Source organism: Mus caroli, chromosome 9, assembly GCF_900094665.2.
Source record: "Mus caroli chromosome 9, CAROLI_EIJ_v1.1, whole genome shotgun sequence".
Lineage (NCBI taxonomy): Eukaryota > Metazoa > Chordata > Mammalia > Rodentia > Muridae > Mus > Mus caroli.
Window position 1 is genome coordinate 2,531,323 of NC_034578.1, and position 20,548 is coordinate 2,551,870.

Here is a 20,548-nt window from a genome sequence, read left to right on the forward strand (position 1 = left end):
TAGAATTGGGAACAAAACACCCATGGAAGGAGTTACAGAGACAAAGTTTGGAGCTGAGACGAAAGGATGGACCATCTAGAGACTGCCATACCCGGGGATCTATCCCATAATCAGCCTCCATATGCTGACACCATTGCATACACCAGCAAGATTTTGCTGAAAGGACCCTGATATAGCTGTCTCTTCTGAGACTATGCCGGGGCCTAGCAAACACAGAAGTGGATGCTCACAGTCAGCTTTTGGATGGCACACGGGGCCCATAATGGAGGAGCTAGAGAAAGTACCCAAGGAGCTAAAGGGGTCTGCAACCCTATAGGTGGAACAAGAATATGAACTAACTAGTACCCCCGGAGCTCGTGTCTCTACCTGCATATGTATCAGAAGATGGCCTAGTTGATCATCATTGGGAAGAGAGGCCCCTTGGTCTTGCAAACTTTATATGCTTCAGTGTGGGGGAATGAGAGGGCCAAGAGTGGGAATGGTCGGGTAGAGGAGTGTGTGTGGGGGGAGGGTCTGTGGGACTTTTGGGATAGCATTTTAAATGTAAATGAAGAAAATACCTAATTAAAAAATAAATTAAAAATAAATAAATAAAAAAAATTAAAGACTTTTTAGAATTTAATGAAAATGAAGGTACAACATACACAAACATATGGGACACAATGAAAGCAGTGCTAAGAGGAAAACTCATAGCTCTGAATCCCTCCAAAAAGACACTGGAGAGATCATATGCTAGCAGCTTAACAGCACAAGCTTTAGAAGAAATACACTCAAGAGGATTAGATGGAAGGAAATAAACTCAGGGCCGAAATCAACAAAGGAGAAACAAAAAGAACTATACAAAGATTTGACAGAACCAGGAAATGGTTCTTTGGAGAAATCAACAAGATAGACAAATGCTTATCCAGACTAACCAGAGGTCACAGAGGCAGTATCCAAATTAAGAAAATCAGAAATGAAAAGGGAGATACAACAACAGAAACTGAGGAATTCAAGAAATCATTAGATCATACTATAAAAGCCTATACTCAACACAACTGGAAAATCTGGATGAAATGAACAGTTTTCTAAATAGATAGCAAATACCAAAGTTAAATCAGGATCAGATAAACCATCTAAACTATTCCATTATCCCTAAAGAAATAGAAGAAATCATCTAAAGTTCCCCCACACCCCACCTCAAAAAAATAAAATAAAATCCAGGACCAGATGGGTTTGTTGCAGAATTCTATCAGATCTTCAAAGAAGATCTAATACCAATACTCTTCAAACTATTCCACAAAATAGAAACAGAAGGAACATTACCCAATTCATTCTATGAGGCCATAATTATGCTGACTTCACACAAACCACACCAATGCCAAAAAAGAAAGGGAATTTCAGGACAATTGTCCTTATGAATATCTATGCAAAAATACTCAAGAAAATCCTTGCCAACCAAATTCAAGAACACATCAAAATGATTATTCATCACGATAATGTAGGTTTTATTCTGGGAATGCAGGGATGGTTCAATATATAGAAATCCATCAATGTAATCCACTACATAAACAAACTCAAAGGAAACAATAAAAAAAATGATCATTTCATTAGATGGCTTAAAAGGCATTTGACAAAATTCAACATCCCAGCATGTTGAAAGTCTTGAAAAGATCAGGAATCCAAGTGTCATACCTAAACATAATAAAGGCAATATACAGCAAACTAATAGGCAACAACAATTTAAATGGAGAGAAATTTGAAGCAATCCCATTAAAATTAGGGACTAGACAAGGCTGCCCTCTCTCGCCCTATCTATTCACTATAATACTTGCAGTTCTAGCTAGAGCAATTAGATAACAAAAGAAGGTTAAAGCAATATAAATTGGAAAGGAAGAATTAAAAATATCACTATTTGCAGATGATATGATAGTATACTTAAGTGACCCCAAAAACTCCACTAGAGAACTCCTACAGCTGATGAACAGCTTCAACAAAGTTGCCGGACAGAAAATTAACTCAAACAAATCAGGAGTCTTCTTATACTCAAAGGATAAACCGGTTGAGAAAGAAATTAGGGAAACAATGCCCTTCACTATAGTTACAATCAATATAAAGTATCGTGTTCTGACTCTAACCAAACAAGTGAAAGATCTATATGACAAGATCTTCAAGTCTCTGAAGAAGAAATCAAAGAAGACCCCAGAAAATGGAAAGATCTCCCATGCTCATGGATTGGCCGGATTAATATAGTAAAAATGGCCATCTTGATAAAAGCAATCTACAGATTCAATGCAATCCCCTTCAAATTTCCAACTCAATTCTTCAGAGAGTTAGAAAGAGCAAGTCTCAAATTCATCTGGAATAACAAAAAACCAAAGAGAGTGAAAACTATTCTCAACAATAAAAGAACTTCTTGGGGAATCAGCACCCTGGACCTCAAGCTGTACTACAGAGCAATACTGGAAAAGCTGCATGGGATTGATACAATGACAGGCAGGCAGATCAATGGAATAGAATTGAAGACCCAGAAATGAACCCACACACCTATGGTCACTTGATCTTTGACAAATAAGCTAAACCCATCCAGTGCACAAAAGACAGCATTTTCAACAAATGGTGCTGGTTCAACTGGTAGTTAGCATGCAGAAGAAAGCAAACTGATCCATTCTTATCCCCTTAGACAAAGCTCAAGTCCAAGTGGAGCAAGGACCTCCACATAAAATCAGATACAGCTGTACCACTGTACCAGTATACCACTCCTGGACATATATCTCGAAGATTTTCCAACTTGTAATAAGGACACATGCTCCACTGTATTCATAGCAGTCTTATTTATAATAGCCAGAAGCTGGAAATAACCCAGATGTCCCTTAACAGAGGGATGGATACAGAAAATGTGGTATATTTACACAATGGACTACTGCTCAACCATTAAAAACAATGCCTTCATGAAATTCGCAGGCAAATTGATGGAACTTGAGAATATCATCCTGAATGATGTGACTCAGTCACAAAGGAACGAATATGGTATGTACTTACTGATAAATGGATATTAGCCCGAAAGTTTGATGTACCAAGGATTCAATTCACAGACCATATGAAGCCTAAGAAGAAGGAAGACCAAAATGTGGATGCTTAAGTGCTTCCTAGAAGGGTGAACAAAATATTCACAGGAGAAAATATGGAGACAAAGTGTGGAGAAGAGACTGAAGGAAAGGACATCCAGAGACTGTCCCACCTGGTAATCCATCCAATATACAGCCACAAAACCCAGATATTACTGTGGATGCCAGGAAGTGCTTACTGATAGGAGTCTGATATGGCTGTTCCCTGAGATGCTCTGCCAGAGCCTTACAAATACAGAGAAGGAAGCTTGCAGCCAACCATTGGACTGAGCTCAGGTGTTGGGAGTGACCCTGTTTGAATGTTAACTGCCTTGTCAGTCATAAGTGCTTATTTACAAAGTCTTGGCCTAGTTACTGGAAAAGTACTAGTTTAGTTGAGATTTCTATGGGAAAAAGTTGAAGACTCTATGGGAAAGTACTACCCCCAGTTAAGAACAAATAGCTATAGATCTTGTGGACATGTAACTAGCAATCCATTCTGTTCCGTTTCTCCTGCTGAACTTTTCCTGCTTTTGGGAACAGGTCCGTTCTCCCAGAAACAAAGCGATTCTGTGTCACCCCCATCCCCATACCCTGCTTGTGGGCATAAAACCTGCCTGGGAATAATAAAAATTTGACAGCTTGATCAATCAGACTTGCTGTCCTTCCTTGTGTCTCTCGCTCTTCATTCTCTCCATAGGTGGTTCCTCAGACCCTGTTTGACACACAGGAGTCCCTGATTGAGGAAACGGAGAACGGACTAAAGGAGCTAAGGGGTTTGCAGCTCCATGGAGGTCGCAACAGTGTCAACAGGCCTGTCCCCTTCATGCTCCCAGGGACTAGATCACCAACCGAAGTATACCCATGGAGCAACCCATGGCATTGGCCACATATGTGGGAGAAGATGGCCTTGTTGTACATCAGTGGGAGGAGAGACCCCCCAGGCATGAGGGTGTTCAATGGACCAGTGTAGGAGAATGCCAGGGCAGGAGGATGGGAGAGGGTGCGGGGGCGGGGGGTGGGGTGGGGGAGCACCCTCATAGAGGCCGGGGTGGGAGTTGGAATGGGATAGGGGTTTTCAGAAGGTGAGACCTGGAAAGACAAAAACATTTGAAATGTAAATAAGGAAAATATCAAATAAAAAATAAAAATAAATAAAATTTTTTAAAAAGAAGATATACCAAAGAAGATATATACACCATCATTAGACCAAAAGACAGTGGGGGCACTTGGTTGTTACCCAAGTTCAGCTACTGAGGAGTAGGTTTCCTTCTGGAACATTCTGTAATATGGTACTATGTCTGTGTGTTTTCAGAGTATGAGACTGTACTACTGACATTCTCAAGAGCCTCCTTATTTCAAATTCTGTGGATATGATCTCAGGTATTTTTATGGAGTTTACTCAAATTATTACTTTTTAATCAGGCATAAGAGAACACTCTGGACGTTTTTATTTCAGTGAAACAGAAATGCAATGACAAATTACAGTGGGGCAAGGAGAAAATGGTAGAGAAAAGAGAGATTAAACACAATTAGTTAGCTGGTTTGGGAGGTTTCTTTTGTTTCCGATTTGGGTGTGCAGCCTAACTAGATTTTTATGTTATTTACTACTGGAAAGATGATGGTTGTGAAAAGTCACATTCAAACTGAATCTTGTTCTCATGTCATGATTTCATTAAAAAAATATTTATTTTTCCAAAGTAATATACATGTATTTTCTAAAAAGCAACCATGACACCTAACGTTTCATATTTAAGAACATTCATCTATTTAATCCCCATTAAGGGATTAAATGAGTGGATATTGCCAAAGGATTATGTGGTAATTTGAATATGTCTGGCCCATAGGGAACTGTACTGTTAGGAGGTATGGCTTTCTTGGAGAAAGTATGTCACTGAGGGAGTGGGTTTTGAATCTCCATCCAGTGTGGAAGAGTCAGTTTTTCTCCAGGTTGAAGTAAGATCAAGATGCAGAATTCTCAGTTCCTCCTGCTCCATGCCTGCCAGGAAGTTGCCATGTTCTTGATTTGGCGATAATGGACTGAACTTCTGAATGTGTAAGCCATCATCAATAAATGTTGTTTATAAGAGTTGCCTTGTTAATGGTGTCTCTTCAGAGCAATGAAAACTCTAAGGCAGACTATGCATCTTTTATCTTTAATTAGAATTTCCTTTGTTCTTTTCTCCATACGACAGTTCCTTACTTTTCAAACATAGACATTATGATATAGACTCAGAGATAAAGACTTTTTGGTTTTGTGAAGAAAGGAAGGTAAAGACATTCATGGCATCTACCACACATGATAGGAAGCTGAAGATGTGATATAGAAATGGCTGATGATGTTTATAATCTGTGTATGACAGTAGCTGGATCATGAACTCATAATGGCTTTAGTTATTTTGCTGACCCCAATCTCTGCGGATTGAATCCCAAAGTGGCTGCATAGTCTATAATGTCCTCCCTTTCCAGGTTCCCAAGCTCAGGTTTTCAGAGTCATTTTTGTGGAATACACATTCTTAGATTATCTTCCAGGCCACACATCAACAAGAGTCACTCTCATTCTCCTGTCAGATTCCAAATCTAGAATTGTTTTCTCTGTGAATCCTTGCCTTGAACTCTGGAGAGCTAAGGGCTGCAGGCCTATGTTTCTATAGCTGTTGGGATCTGATTTCATAGTCAACCCATCTCTCCACTTCTTGTGACTGTTGTCTTTTTTTCTGACCACTATATTTCATATCCCTTATCTATATCTCATAACTCTTTTCAGATACACAGAACAAAGCTCACCCTAGTTTTTACAAGCTCTTCAGTGTGGTGAATGGCACTCTTACCTCTTACAGCAATCCATTATCTTGGCCTATGGGTTCATTACCTTTACCAAATAGATGAGGCACAGAACAGACCACTCCTCCTTTTAATTTTTTTTTCAATTTAGCCAAATCCCATTGTAGATAGGCCCCAAGACCTGGTTCTTTCAAACTTCTCCAATGGTATGTGAGTCAGGCTTTGTATAGATATATACTTTGAGCTTTGGTTTTTGCTAGTCTCTTGGCATCTCTGGAAAATAGCATGTTCTGTCTTACTCTGGAGTTTCATATATTCCTTTCCTTTCACTCTTTCCCTCCCTCCCACATGGTGTATCACTTCCTATGCTATTTTTCCTCCTCCATCTAGATGTTTGTAAAAGAGAGCTAAATGTCCGAGCATTGGCTGGCCCAGGCTTTGGACTTGGTTGTGTTCTCTATAGCACCTACCACTGTGTGCTATATAACCCATTGTCAGGTTAGTTATTTATTTAGGACTATTTTCTCCTTGATATTGTTCTGTTTTAAGATATCAATTTATCCAAATGTGAATTCCAGCTTAATTAGTAATAGAACAGACATAGTCATGCATTTGTTTCCTTCATCTTTATGGGTATTCTGCTCAGAGAGCAGTGGATTTTCTTGCTGTGTGTATTTATTAAAAATAAATCCTCGCTATCCCCAGCTACTCTCTCCGGTCGCAGTGGTCTCCCCACCCTCATGGCTTTCCCCAAGCAGTGGTCCACCCAACTTCCCATGCCTGCCACTGAACCACTGTTTTCTGAGTCATGCAATCCTTGTGGCTAGCTGCGGCCCAACCCGCGCAGTACTCCCAAATTTCCGTGGCTAGTTGGGGGCCACTCTCACCATCCGACTCTCTGCTGTGGTTACCTTTTTCCTGGAGTTCAGCTTAGTCTCTGTGAAAAGGAAAACACAAGACAATCTTAGTTTAGGATCAACATAATCTGTGGGAGCGATATCTACCGTCTAGAACTCGTTAACTATTTTATGTTAGAAATCTTCCAGCGGCAGGTTCTGGTGGATTACCCCAACCGATCTCACAGACCCTCGTCTACATTTTGCCTGATTTCTACCTTTGCTATCCCCAAAGAAGGGCCCTCCTTCTGCGTTGCCTCTTCCTCTTTTGAACCTGGAAGGCCCGCCTCCTCACTCCATGATTGGTGGAGTCATCTTTATCATCCAATCAATTAGGAGAGAATTCCGCTGACCTCTAACTCCAGACATTGATGAAGACACACTCTTATTAGGCTAGATTAATTAATTTAATACTCTTTGGGCCTCAAATTTGTTTTTAAGATTACGATACATAAGTAGGTCATTTCTATTTAAAAGTTTACTTGAACAAGAAACAAATTCTAGAACTGAGCTGTACTTCAGAACAAAGCTGTTCCTCAAATGCAGACCATCTAATGTGGTGAAATAATTTTATAAAGAAAAAGAAGTCAGGAAATAGCTTGCAAAGATTTCTGGTTGCTGCAGTGGGCCTTTAATATTAACTAGAACTAATGTGGTAGTCTTGAGGTACTGGCTCAGAGGCCAGCCACTATTATTGACTGAGGCTTTTTGTTAGCTACAGTGACATTCTTAGTTTAGTTAGAGTATAGTTGTGTATGAAGCCAGGCTCCTTAAAATGATCTATAGAGGCCCATTAATCTCAACTCACAGTTTAAGTATAGAGTCAGATTTATTATTTATTCAAATTCAAGAGTTGTCAGTATAGGAGGTCAGAGAAGACTAAACCAGGAAAAATACTATTATCCATTTGGGGTAACCAGTTGAGAAAAACAAAGAAAATGCTGTCTGTCAGTCATGACTTCTGGAAAGGTAAAATGTAGGCCTCTGTTTTATAATTTTATGGCTGAGCTTCTGGCCCTAGTGAGATCAGATTAAATACACACAGCCTCAGGTTCCAGGGAGCTCATTTGCTTTGTTCCTTGCATGTACTCTAAATGAGTAAATTCTGTTGCTTGGAAGAGAATATTTTTTGATTCAGATATTAAACATATTAATTTTAGGTATTAAACAAAATACTGGCTGAAAGTTTATTGACCACATGGAGAATGAACTCTTGGAGCTTAGCACATGGCCTGATACACTGGAGTTTCTTAATGGTTGGGTGACTATGAGGGGTTGAAGTAATCTAGTTTGTGGACTTGAAACCTTGAGATACTCAAAACCAGTATGACTTCTACCTAGTGATCCTGAGATTCATAGCTTGAATTAGTTGAACTTCTGGGAAGCCATGTTATTCTAGTTTGGGATTATACTTTTTATATGATAGTGTTTCTAATCCACCAAAATTCTTTATTTAAAAGTGTTATTAGGAAATTATTATTTTGATTTTTATAGATGCTTAATATCTGTAAAGAAATGATGCACATGGTCACATGATAATGCATATGCTTTTCAGTAGTCACCTTGAATGTGGTACTCCAGAGGTGATATTGCTCGTGTTTGAGAAGAGATGTATGTGTTTAAGTATGCAAAACACAGAAATATACACACAGCTGAGATTATATTTATAAAAGGTAGAGGAAACAAGAAACAAAACACTTTAAAAAAATAATGCCTGCATTTCTATTTATTATCTATTTTAGGGTTATCTGATAGAAGTGGTGAATGTGGTATCAAATTTCTTAGGAAGGACAAGAAGCAAGCCTGAGTGTGAACTGCACAGATCTTTCCTCTGCCATGGATGAACACCAGTAACTAAGAGATGGCTGCTAGGTATATTCCATTTTACCAGCTCATGTGTTTGGAAAATGAGATACATTGACCCTGAATGCAAGGAATTAAAGGAATCAGAGCTCTGCCTCATAATGGCATATTGTGCATGCCTCAGTATCTTTTTATGGTTTTAAAACTGTAGATAGAATTGAACTCATACCCTAGTATTTGTTCTAAGCTCACCTAGTATACTGTGTAGCAATTAGTAGCATCACAATGAATTCTAATGCTTACAACCTTTGTTTAACTCAAGGACTGATATTTAGGTGTGAATCAGAACATGGATGCGCATAGTGAAATATGCCAATAACATCCTAAGAAAAATATAGAACAGTCTTCACAAACATAATGTCAAACCTGAGTGTGTGCACTGATGCTGATAAAGTCAGAAGTTATCATTGGGCATCTTCCCTGTTATTCTACCACATTGAATCTGGAAATGTAAAGAGTTTTAAAACTGCTGAACAATATGACTTTTAAAACAAGGTCACAAAAATGTTATCCCCAAATGTCCCCCAGATCTTAAGAATTTCATCGACTTTATTACCTAAGAATTTTTAATAAAATCTTGGTGAAATCACAATAATTTCTGTTTTATTACATGTTTCTTATGATTTCCCAGACTAAAGGTATTAACCAAAACTGGAGTATGCCATTGTTGGCTTCAACCTTATTAGCTGCTGGAAGTCACTTAATCTTTGTTTTTAATGAGATTATACTTATATAATTACTATGTTAACATGCATTGCATTAGGCCCTCAATATACAGTTGTGGCCAGTGGAGACAACGTTTGTACATCTGTGGGGTCACCTTTTTGTATGAAGAGAACTAAAGAATGCTATTCAATGACAGGTATGGTTTCCACAAGTTAAAAGTGCTATGGAGAAGTGATGTGTGGAAGGAGACTTGGTGAAGCTAATGAAGAGGCTTGCCAAAGGCCAGAAGTAGGCATGGAGGGAGTAAATGCAAATATCTCAAGGCAGAAAACAGCTGATTGTGGGGGGTTGGTGTATTCAAGTACTAAATACTGTATTCTAAGACCTGGTAAGACCTGGTTGGCCCAAGACAAGTAATTTCTCAGGTATACAGGCTTTTTTGTGTAAACCTTGCCCCACTACATTATTCCTGATTGCTTAATAAAGATGCCTTCAGCCTGAGATGAAGAGAAGAAGAGAGGGGGAAGTGCAAAGGTATCAAGCTTAGAATTTAAGACAGGGATCATATAAGGAGAGGAGGAGGAAGGAGGAAGGAACCATAGGATAGGCAGATCATGAGGGCTGGCCTGATAGGGTAGGATCAGACCTGGCAGAACATGGCAAGTGATATCATTGGGATCACCACAGAGAAGTAGACAAAATAGCAGAGAGGGTAGCTATCTGGCCAGCTCTAGTGCTTTTATGGTTATAATACATCTAAAGGTTTCTTTGTCGTTTATTTGGGAACTAAATGATCTGAAGTGGATCCTTTAAAGGCAATAAAGGGGTATAACAACCTCCAGAATAATAATTACCACAACAAGATCAGTCCTTTGGAGATGGTAATCCACTGGATTGGGTCTTACATCATGCAAGCTGTGATTGAGTCTTCCTTCCTTCAGGAAAACTGAATTATGAATTATATTTGTTTTATCTTCATAACTAGCTCTAGCTAGTGGACAGTTGTGCAAGAGAGACTTATCAATTCTAGTTTTAGACAAGAGCCACTATATCCTTTCTATATGCTTGCTACTCTACTAAAGCAGCCTGGAGTGTCCCTAGTAAAGGTATAAACAGATCATCCAAGCAGTTTTAAATTAAACCAAATCAATCAACACCCAGAGATAGGCAGCTGCCAAGTCAAGGTTATTTTCTTATCTCAGCATAACCTATCTTATACTGACAGATGCAGTTAACACTAGGCAGTTAGACTGCTCATTTATTAGTTTTTAGGACACCCATACCTGTGAACACACACACACACACACACATTCCAGTACACACCAAATGAAAGTATAATTCATTCATTAACTAGCAGGTTTAAACTACTTTCCTTGTACACTGTTCTATCAGCATGTTTCACTCATGTTCTATAATAGAGCAGCAGAGAAATGAAAAGACAAAGCAAGCAGTGAAGCTAGGAAGACATTATGGTGAACAGGGAACTTGAGAGAAAGGGCTTGCAAGATGAGCTTCAGAGACAACTTGAGGTCTTTGAGCAGGAAAGTGGGTTAGTATACTGTTAGTATCCTGTCAGCATTTATTGGCATCCTAGAACACAGTAGGTATTCAAACTATTTATTTAGGAAAGAAGATTTGCTCCATCTTAGAGTGGGGCTTCTACCCTCCAGAGCAGACAAGAGGCAACACCTGTGAATGCAGTTTCTCCATCAACTCCAGCAGATGGCTATTCTGATCTAACAATTGTGTCCTGAAGACTAACCTCCTCCAGTGAGTAGAAATGCGCTCTTCTAGTCTTAAAACCAAGACGTGGCCCCAGTGCTTCCCTTACATAGCCTAGGTGACATTAAACTACAACAAAATGTGATGCTTGCTGGTTTGGTCTGCAATAGGATAACTACTTGACTGAAATTCATATTTGTAGAAGCCTGGCAGAGTGGAGATAAAGCTGATGGAGACACCACAGTGGATTTGGTGTCAAGGAACAAAGGGAAAGAAAATCTCGGAATTATGTCTGGAATTTATCTGGCACATACATGAATTCTCTCTACTATGTGGGTGGATTCTTTGGAGAAATTCATGGATTCAGTTGGCTTTATTAGAAATATATTAAGCACTATTTTGTTAAGTACAATTTTACCTAGCTTACTGTGAAAGGGAAACAAAGAGAACACTGAATGAAAAAGCAGAAATAAATTAACTTAAAAATTATTAACTTCTACTTAATACTGTGGGATAAAAAGATAAAAGTCTTACATGAAGCTAGAGAGATTGCTGATATTTCTCATATCTTGTCATGCTTACTATGTCACCTGCTTTTATGCCTCTAACCTGAACCACATGAGGACAGCATAGATTTTTGTTTTTTGGGTTTTTTGACAGGGTTTCTCTGTGTAGCCCTGGCTGTCCTAGAACTCACTCTGTAGACCAGGCTAGCCCCAAACTCAGAAATCTGCCTGCCTCTGTCTCCCAAGTGGTGGGATTAAAGGAGTGTGCCACCACTGCCCAGTAACATAGCTTTTAACTAGGCTTCTCCATACAGACATCTAAACATCCGTTGTGGTACCACTGTCAGTTTTATCTCTGCTCTGTCAAACTTCTGCAAATGAAAATTTTAGCCTAGAGGTTATCTCATCCCAGTAAATATCACCAAGTTTCTTGGGTTTTCATAGTTCATTGTTGTCTACGATATTTAAAGGAAAACATGGAGAAAATGTCTCTAGAAAGATTAGATAGCATGCCTCCTTACTGGTGGCAGCCAACCTTCAAGGCACAATTTCTAGATCAGAACAGCTACTTGTTAGAAGCTGACAGCAGAGTTTCACTTAGAGTTGTCACATCTTACACTACCATGGATGGTAAAGAACATCTGTAGGGCAAGCTCAGGTCAGTCTTAGAACAGCTTTCTTTGAGAACATACTATGTTATCAATTTCTGAGATATTAGGCAATGTCCCTGCTCCTATAGATTTTTGTATGGTAAAGCTAAAGGTGTGTGTTGGCAAGCATGAAATCGGTAGCTTAACTCGTTGATTCTAAGTGGCACACATTGTAACATTTTGCTAATTTTAAACCAGATGCTGCTTGCAGTTAAAGGTGTTGTACAACTGCTGTCCAGGCAGCAGAAGAGAGCAGACAGAGCACCTGTTTCCTGCTATTGTCTAGATTTGTTCAAAGAGAAGTGTTGTCAGCATTGCAAAGGTTGAGTTTAATTGCCATTTATAATGTTTTTATGAAGATTATACTGCAGCCCAACATTAAAACAAAAAGTTATTCAGACAGAGGAGACATAATCAAAACACTGAGACACAAATTTTATATTAATGAAGTTGATACTCATTTTTGAGGCAAGTGTCTATAATTTCATGTTTTATTGAAAATTGGAAATACATACTTTTGTATTTTCTTATTAGATGTACATGGCCTTTACATATGGTAAAATTACTACATGAACCTACAAGAACTTTTTTTGATTAAATATACAATCACAATTCAAACTGGAAAAATAAATAAAATGTTATAATTTAATAATACATAATTAGTATTGTAAAAAGTAATGATATTTTTATAGTGGCAGTATTTTTTTATCCAATGAAATGTAATTAATAAACAGGTGAGGACATCATTTCTATCTGCATCCCCGAGCTGACCCTGTGCCACATCACTCTATACCCAAATTTCTCCCAGGGAGGACTGGTCTCCCAGGAGTAATGGCACATAGGCTTGCAGGAGGGACAAGCCACAGTTAGAGACAGCAAGAACAGCTAACACCAGAGATAACCACAAGGCAAAAGGCAAGGGCAAGAATATAAACAAGAGAAACCAAGGCTACTTGGCATTATCAGAACCCAGTTCTCCAACCACAGTAAGCCCTGGTTACCCCAAAACACCAGAAAAGCAAGACTCTGATTTAAAATCACGTCTCATGATGATGATAGAAGACTTTTAGAAGAACATAAATAACCACCTTAAGAAATACAGGAGAGCCGGGCGCGGTGGCACACGCCTTTAATCCCAGCACTTGGGAGGCAGAGGCAGGTGGATTTCTGAGTTCGAGGCCAGCCTGGTCTACAAAGTGAGTTCCAGGACAGCCAGAGCTATACAGAGAAACCCTGTCTCGAAAATCCAAGAAGAAAAAAAAAGAAAGAAATACAGGAGAACACAGGCAAAAAGGTAGAACCTCTTAAAGAGGAAACACAAAAATTCCTTAAAGAATTATAGGAAAACACAACCAAACAGGTGAAGGGATTGAGCAAAACCATCCAGGATCTAAAACTGGAAATAGAAACAATAAAGAAATCACAAAGGGAGACAACACTGGAGATAGAAAACCTAGGAAAGAGATCAAGAGTAATAGATGTAAGCATCACAAACAGAATACAAGAGATAGAAGAGAGAATCTCAGGGGCAGAAGATACGATAGAAAACATTGACAAAACAGTCAAAGAAAATGGAAAATCCAAAAAAGCTCCTAACCCCAAACATCCTGGAAACCCAGGAAACAATAAGAAGACCAAACCTAAGGATGATAGGTATAGAAAAGAGTGAAGATACCCAACTTAAAGGGCCAGTAAATATCTTCAACAAAATTATAGAAGAAAACTTCCCTAACCTAAAGAAATAGATGTCCATGGACATACAAGAAGCCTATATAACTCTAAATAGATTGGAACAGAAAAGAAATTACTTCCGACACATAATAATCAGAACAATAAGTGCACTAAATAAAGATAGAATATTAAAAGCAGTAAGGGGAAAAGATCAAGTAACATATCAAGGCAGACCTATTAGAATCACACCAGACTTCTCATTAGAGACTATGAAATCTAAAATGTCCTGGGCATATCTCATACAGACCCTAAGAGAACACAAGTGCCAGCCCAGAATACTATACCCAGCAAAATTCTCAATTACCATAGATGGAGAAACTAAGATATTCCATGACAAAACCAAATTTAAACCAAAAATCAACAGATGTTTGCAAGATAAGAAAGAAATTGTGAAATGGAGGTGGAGACTGGGGTTCCTTATACAGGCAGTCTGAGGACTTCCTGGAGAAGTTTGGATCAAGGCTCTAATGATGCAAAATGAACCATAGCCCAAAGGGATGCTCAGAAGGAAAAGCAGGAGGTATGCACAGCCCTCTGGGAGCAGACTCATGTGGTTTCATGAAAGGAAGTACAATGCAATAGTATTTTCTACCTTTGCCATGTGTTCCAAGAGTAGGAAATACCAACTTGTATAACTGATATTGCCCTTCTTTCTAAGGTCCCCTCTCAGGCCCTTTAGAGGAGAGAGTTCTAATCACCTTGAGCCTTGTCTGCTGTTTCTTTGTACCTTGCTGAGCACTGAAGTGATCAGAGTCACTTGCCTTAGGACAGGCTACCACCTGGAGACAGGAAAATCTGCCCCTGTATTTACAGTCCTCCTCCTATTGTGTTCAGAAGATGTTGGAACCTCCTTTGTACTCCTGTCTCACAAGGAAGAAAACTAAGATCATTAGTCATTCTCCCTCTCAGAGCTTCCATACACCTGAGTTTCTACATATGGCAGTCTCTTGTAACATCTTTCTCTGCCTGCCTGCCTGCCTGCTTGCCTGCCTGCCTGTCTGTGTTCCAAGCAATCTTTTCTACCTACAGCCCTCTACTCTCCTGGCAACAATGATTGGGTTAGTTTTATCTTCCTGTTATTTACTCTTTCTAATTCTAGATTTTATGTCTTACTTTCCACTTCTATGAAACTGATCGAGGCAGAAGTTTTGTGATGGGGTTATATACTGTCTTACTTTTATTTCTGGTACTCAGACAAATACTGTGGCATAAAAATAAGCAAGGGGAAGAAAGGACACATTTGATTTAGAACTTGATGTTAGAGTCCATTATTTTGAGGAACTCAAGGCAGGACATCACATGCTAGTCACATCAATCACATCCAAAGAACAAACAGAACAAATGCATCCTTTCTTGATATTATCTAGATTTGTTTTATATTAATAGTTCGGGACTCATTACTTCAGGAATGGTGTTGTACACTGTAGACCGAGTCTTCCTGCATCAATTAACAATCAAGACAGTCTCCCATAGATATGCCCACAGGTCAACATGATAGAAATAATGTCTCATGAATATTCTTCCAATATGGCTATAGGTTATTTCAAGATAACAATAACAACAAGAATGTTACATCACATGTACCAATAAATCTAATATAATCTAGGAATATCCTAAGTCAAAATTCATTTTAAGTACATTCCTAACCCAGGGCACATATAGCTTAGCTTAGCCTGTATTAAGCATGTTCTCAACACTGATAATTAACCTACATCTGGGCAAATTCATGTAACTAAAAACCTACTATGTTCTAAGATGCTGACTGAATGTAGTCAACCCTAAGACATGGTAGGAGTTGTTAAGGCATGTGATGGAAATCATGAAACTTTGGGTGGTGGGAACTTTGGCCCACTTCTGCTGCCTGTTGAGCATTACCTGGAGTGTCAGACCTTGTCCCTCCTAGCCCCGGGGAAGAATGAAAATGCAAAGCTTAGTTTCTGCTGCCATCTGTCCTGCAGTTTTCTCTGCCTCATATATGTATCCATACCTATGTAAATTTCTTGGGCATTCCCAAGAGTCCTGAACTCTTCTTTTTTTCATGTGGCCACAGAATGAATTTGGAAACTCTGATGGACCGGGAGATATATGAGTTAGCATTTCTAGGTCACTATAAGGATGCCAGTTCATAGCTAATAATTACAATCTGCAATATGAGCAGCAGCATAAAAGATAACAATCATAGGCATTCAATGAATGTTTCTGTGTGTAAGATAATGTTGGAAAACTCACAACTATCCTCTATGTAGCTTATACATTTCATCTTCAGAATAAGTCTGCCAGGGAATGACAGGTTTTGCTCTCACCTTACACTTTACACATTGAAACCCTATGAATTAAAATCAATATCCCAAATGAGCTAGGATTTCACATGGAAGTTTACTAGCCTTGGGAAAACCTGATATTGTCTCTTCCGGTGTGTGTGTGTGTGTGTGTGTTATGGTAAATAGCTCTAATTCTTTTTTTTTTTTTTGGAATGCCAAAAAAGAAAGCTACATACACAATTTTGCTTGTTGGTTTTAGCAATAAAAATGTCAAGTCCAAAAATTAATATTTTTTCTTTCAATCTTAAAGGAATAATATCTGGATGGTGATTTTTATTCACTCAGCTTGAAACATAATTTAGCTTACTGACTTATCTGGACATATTAAGGTCACTCATAAAAATACTGCAGCAGCTTGTGTGGGCATAAGGCTCCCTGTGACATGCAGCATTAACCAGATTCTGCTTTTACAGAGCCCTCAGGACACAGCATAGTTTGGATTAGACACAGTTCTGAAAATTGTTTATCAAGTTACTACATCTGCCTATCAAAACTTTGCCACATGATAACTCATATGAATTTTTATAATCATTTGGAAAATAAAACCAAATCTCTGACCTCTGAATCTGGGGAAATGTATGAACCGAGCTACTTTAATTCATGTGATTATTTTCAATGTTTGCACTTAGTGAGGATGAAATCTGGAAATATATGTGAGTGTGCTACTTTCTCCAAATTCCCTGTAGTAGATGCTGATGCATCTGGGTGTAGGAGCTGTTTTGTATTCAGTCTTTGCCTCATTTCTGCAAAGGTCTTACAGTAAAGTCTACAGCTTGAAACCATCCACAAGGTGCCTTGATTTTTATTTTGCCACATGCATATATAAAACAAACCCTTCCCCCCTCCTGTCTGACAACTCTTAAATATATTGGCATTTGTTTTGTTCTTTACTCTTGCTCTTTTTTATATTTGCTTTCATGGAGATCAGTACAGCAGTTCTGTGCAGCTTTGACCTGGTAGGGGAAGGGGAGGTAAGTGACATTTTTGTTCACTTGAGTGTGCAAAACAAATAATCATGTAACTCTAGCATTGGAGTTTGGGGTCATCTGCAGCCTCACAGGTGTCCTTAACACAAGCCAGGAAGGACTTTAAGGTCCCCAGTATTCTGCTTAGCTTCTTCTCAGTCAGCATATTTCCTGCTGGCATAGTCTTAGAACTCCTGTCCTACAGTTCCCATCTATATATACTGTTTCTCTCTTTGCCAACCTGTCATCACCAGCTGCTTTCAAGACCACTGTCCTTCTTCAGTTCACAGTGTATAAATTTTGCCATACAATGTCAATTCAATATAAAAAAATAATGTTTTGCCAAGCCAAATAGACTTTTCCTTATATCTCTTAAACACTAGTAAATATTGACAGAATGACTGAGTCTTTCTTGATTAGAAATAATTTATTACATTTGTCTGTTATCCAGAGACAATACCCAATGGCCAAAGCAGATTACAAAAGAAATAGAAAATAAAAGTTATATTAAAAAATATAAAATCACATGAGAAATTCATTTCAAAAGAATATAGGTGCTATGTACTAAACAAAGGGCATTTGAAAGATCTTTAATATTCAGCATTAAAATTGTAGACCCTGCTGGCAAGTGCTTTATTTTGCATTTGATTTCATGAATAAAGACAAAAGAATATCATTTTAAACATATTTAATTAATTGAACTCAGGGCTTCAGGAAAATATTGACTGAGAGTTCACCGGATTTAAAAATTAATAGAATGCTTATTAATAATAGATGCTTGTAGTCATTGTTTACCATCTACTAGGCAAACATAGGATTAGTCTCCATAGAGTAATAAAACAGTGATTTAAGACAATTAACTTGACATTGAACGAATGTTTCCCTAGAGTAGTCTTGATACCCTGGTGCCCTATTTGCTTTTCTTACTCAGACAAAGAGGTAGAACATAAATTTTTCTCTCACATGAGAGAAGATGACATCCTTACTAATAGACACTTTCCACCTAAAACCACACTACTATTTCAGGTTTGGAAATTAGATTTACTTTTTAAAATAAATGTGTTACTTTCCACATGAGATAAAGTGTCTAATAAATATCTCCTGCTATGGATGTGTCCTGGAACTTACAAAGCTTCCCATAGCATTCATTTACCATTGATTTGCTAGTGACAAAGGAAAATAAAATGTCAACACAGCAGTGTAGGATGGGAAGGATGTCCTCCTTGTTGAATTCACTCAGCTAGTCCCTGCTTATCCTGTCCAGGTTTGGTCTGGGCCGATATCAATTGTTCTTCTTGTATCAGCATTCATATTCATATTCATTCTCTCTTTCCCTCCTTCTCTCCCTCCCTTCTCTCCCCACTTTCCCCTCTACCTTTCTCTGTGCCTATAAAGTTATCAAATTGAAAGTAAGATGCATAACTCCGTAGTCCTTTTTCCTTTCAATATACTTGTGGTTGGGTAAAGAAATACTTTTATACAATGGAAGTGTTATTCTAAGAATTACATAGGTCCAGAATAAAGATTCCTGATTATGCTTGATTATTCTCAGGTGTATTACTGCACTGACAGGAGTGTGGTATTTTATGAGATTATATTTCTTGGACTATAACATAAGAGACTGTTTATTCAAAAGGGATTTTGAAGACTAGAAGAAGCAATGATTACAAGAGTTTAGATCACAGCTTGGTACAGAGAGCCCAAGATAAATCAAGGATTCTTGAGTCTCTCTGATCATCTTTAAAATGAGATGATGATATCAGGCTTGCTTCAGTGTGTTTTGTGAACTAGTAATGAACCAGAAACCATCCCTTTCATGATGAGTAAAGTAATGTAGAGGGTGAGTAAAATAATTTGAAGCAATTTGCCAGGATAACTTTGCATCTGGTGATTTGCTGGCAAACAATACAATTCTATTTATAGATGGTTTATGTTTTAATCATTCATTTTGTAGCAATTCAGTTTTACAAAAGTATTGGTCTGTAGCAGACTGCAAGTAGCTGAAGTAAATCAGTAATGCTTGTCCTGTTCCAAGGAAAGTGTATTAGTTATCTATTACTGTGCTAAGACACTACACCTATGGCGACTTACAGACGACAAATTTACTTGGGCTTACAGACCCAGAGGTTTTACAGTAATTGAAAGCACAATAAAACCATAGTGGCAAGAATAGGAAGCTGAATGCTCACATCTTGAACCCCATGCATAAAACACAAGGGCAAACAAGAAAAAGCATGAGTCTTAGACTTTCAAAGACTACCTCCTATGGCACACTTACTCAAATAAGGCTGAACCTCCTAAGCCTCACCCCATAGCACCAACAACTGTGCACCAAGTATTCAAATGCATGAGACTACAAAGTGGGGGTGGGGTCCATTTAAGTCACCCAAGACAGTTAGTAATAGGAGACCTACTTTGTCTTAGTAGTAACCTGCTAAGACATTATTTCCTGCTTCAATTTTCTCTAACGCTGGTGTACTACACACATGTACTTTGTGACATAGACCACTGTGGTCACAGCAGCAGGAAAAACACACAAGAAGGCAAACTGGCTGAGAGGAGAGGATTTGTAGATTTCAACTTTGGGACTGACATAAGAGGTAAAATAAAAGGCACCAAATTGGGGTTTGGAGACTGGCAGCAGGGAACAAAAGCCAGTCAACCCAGATCCCCAAACAGGGTCACTTCTCCAACAGCTCATGGGACCCCAAAGAGACAGGGAGGTGTCTGTAAAGGCAGTGTCTGGCACAAAGGTTGCAGACCCAGGCTGAGGGCAGGGAGGGACGTTTGGCAGGTGGGCTGCCAAAGGACCCCACCACACAAATGGCATAGGGCTTTTCTCAGATAGGGAGGAAACCCAAGCTCTCAAATGTTAGAGAGGATTGTCAGGGAATATGGGACCTAAGAGTGGCCCACTCACCAGGCAGGGGTCTGCACCAAGACTGACTACAGAAAATGCTTCCACAGTAGTCTAGAGATGTCTAGACAGGCAGCAGGGTGACAGGCCCCCACGAAACACCTGCATTCCCACACTGGTGCCACCACGGTGACTTATGGGGCACTAGTAATAAAAGTCCAACATGAGGGAAGATTGCTTGCCCAGGACTCCAAGTGCCTATCTCAGCTTGCTCTGGGTGTCTAGTCTGCTCCTTCCCCAAGCCCAGGAGTGTTGGACCTCAGAACTATGGCACAATTTAGTGGGCCAAAGCAGGGGTATGGGTCGGGATCCAGAGGGGAACAGGGTCACTTCTCACTAGGGCTTGGGCCTGCTTGAAGGAGGCAATAAGGACATGGCCCGCTCTGTTCCCAAATCCAGTAGCACCCAGGTGTGTCAGGACTCCAAATCCTGACTGGGCTT

General features: G+C 39.0%; 1 protein-coding gene across 4 annotated transcripts in view; it reads left to right on the forward strand.

Annotated features, from left to right (window-relative positions):
* Pdgfd (platelet derived growth factor D) overlaps window positions 1-20,548 on the forward strand; it is a 240,722-nt gene that overhangs the window by 38,043 nt on the left and 182,131 nt on the right. The window lies entirely within an intron of this gene.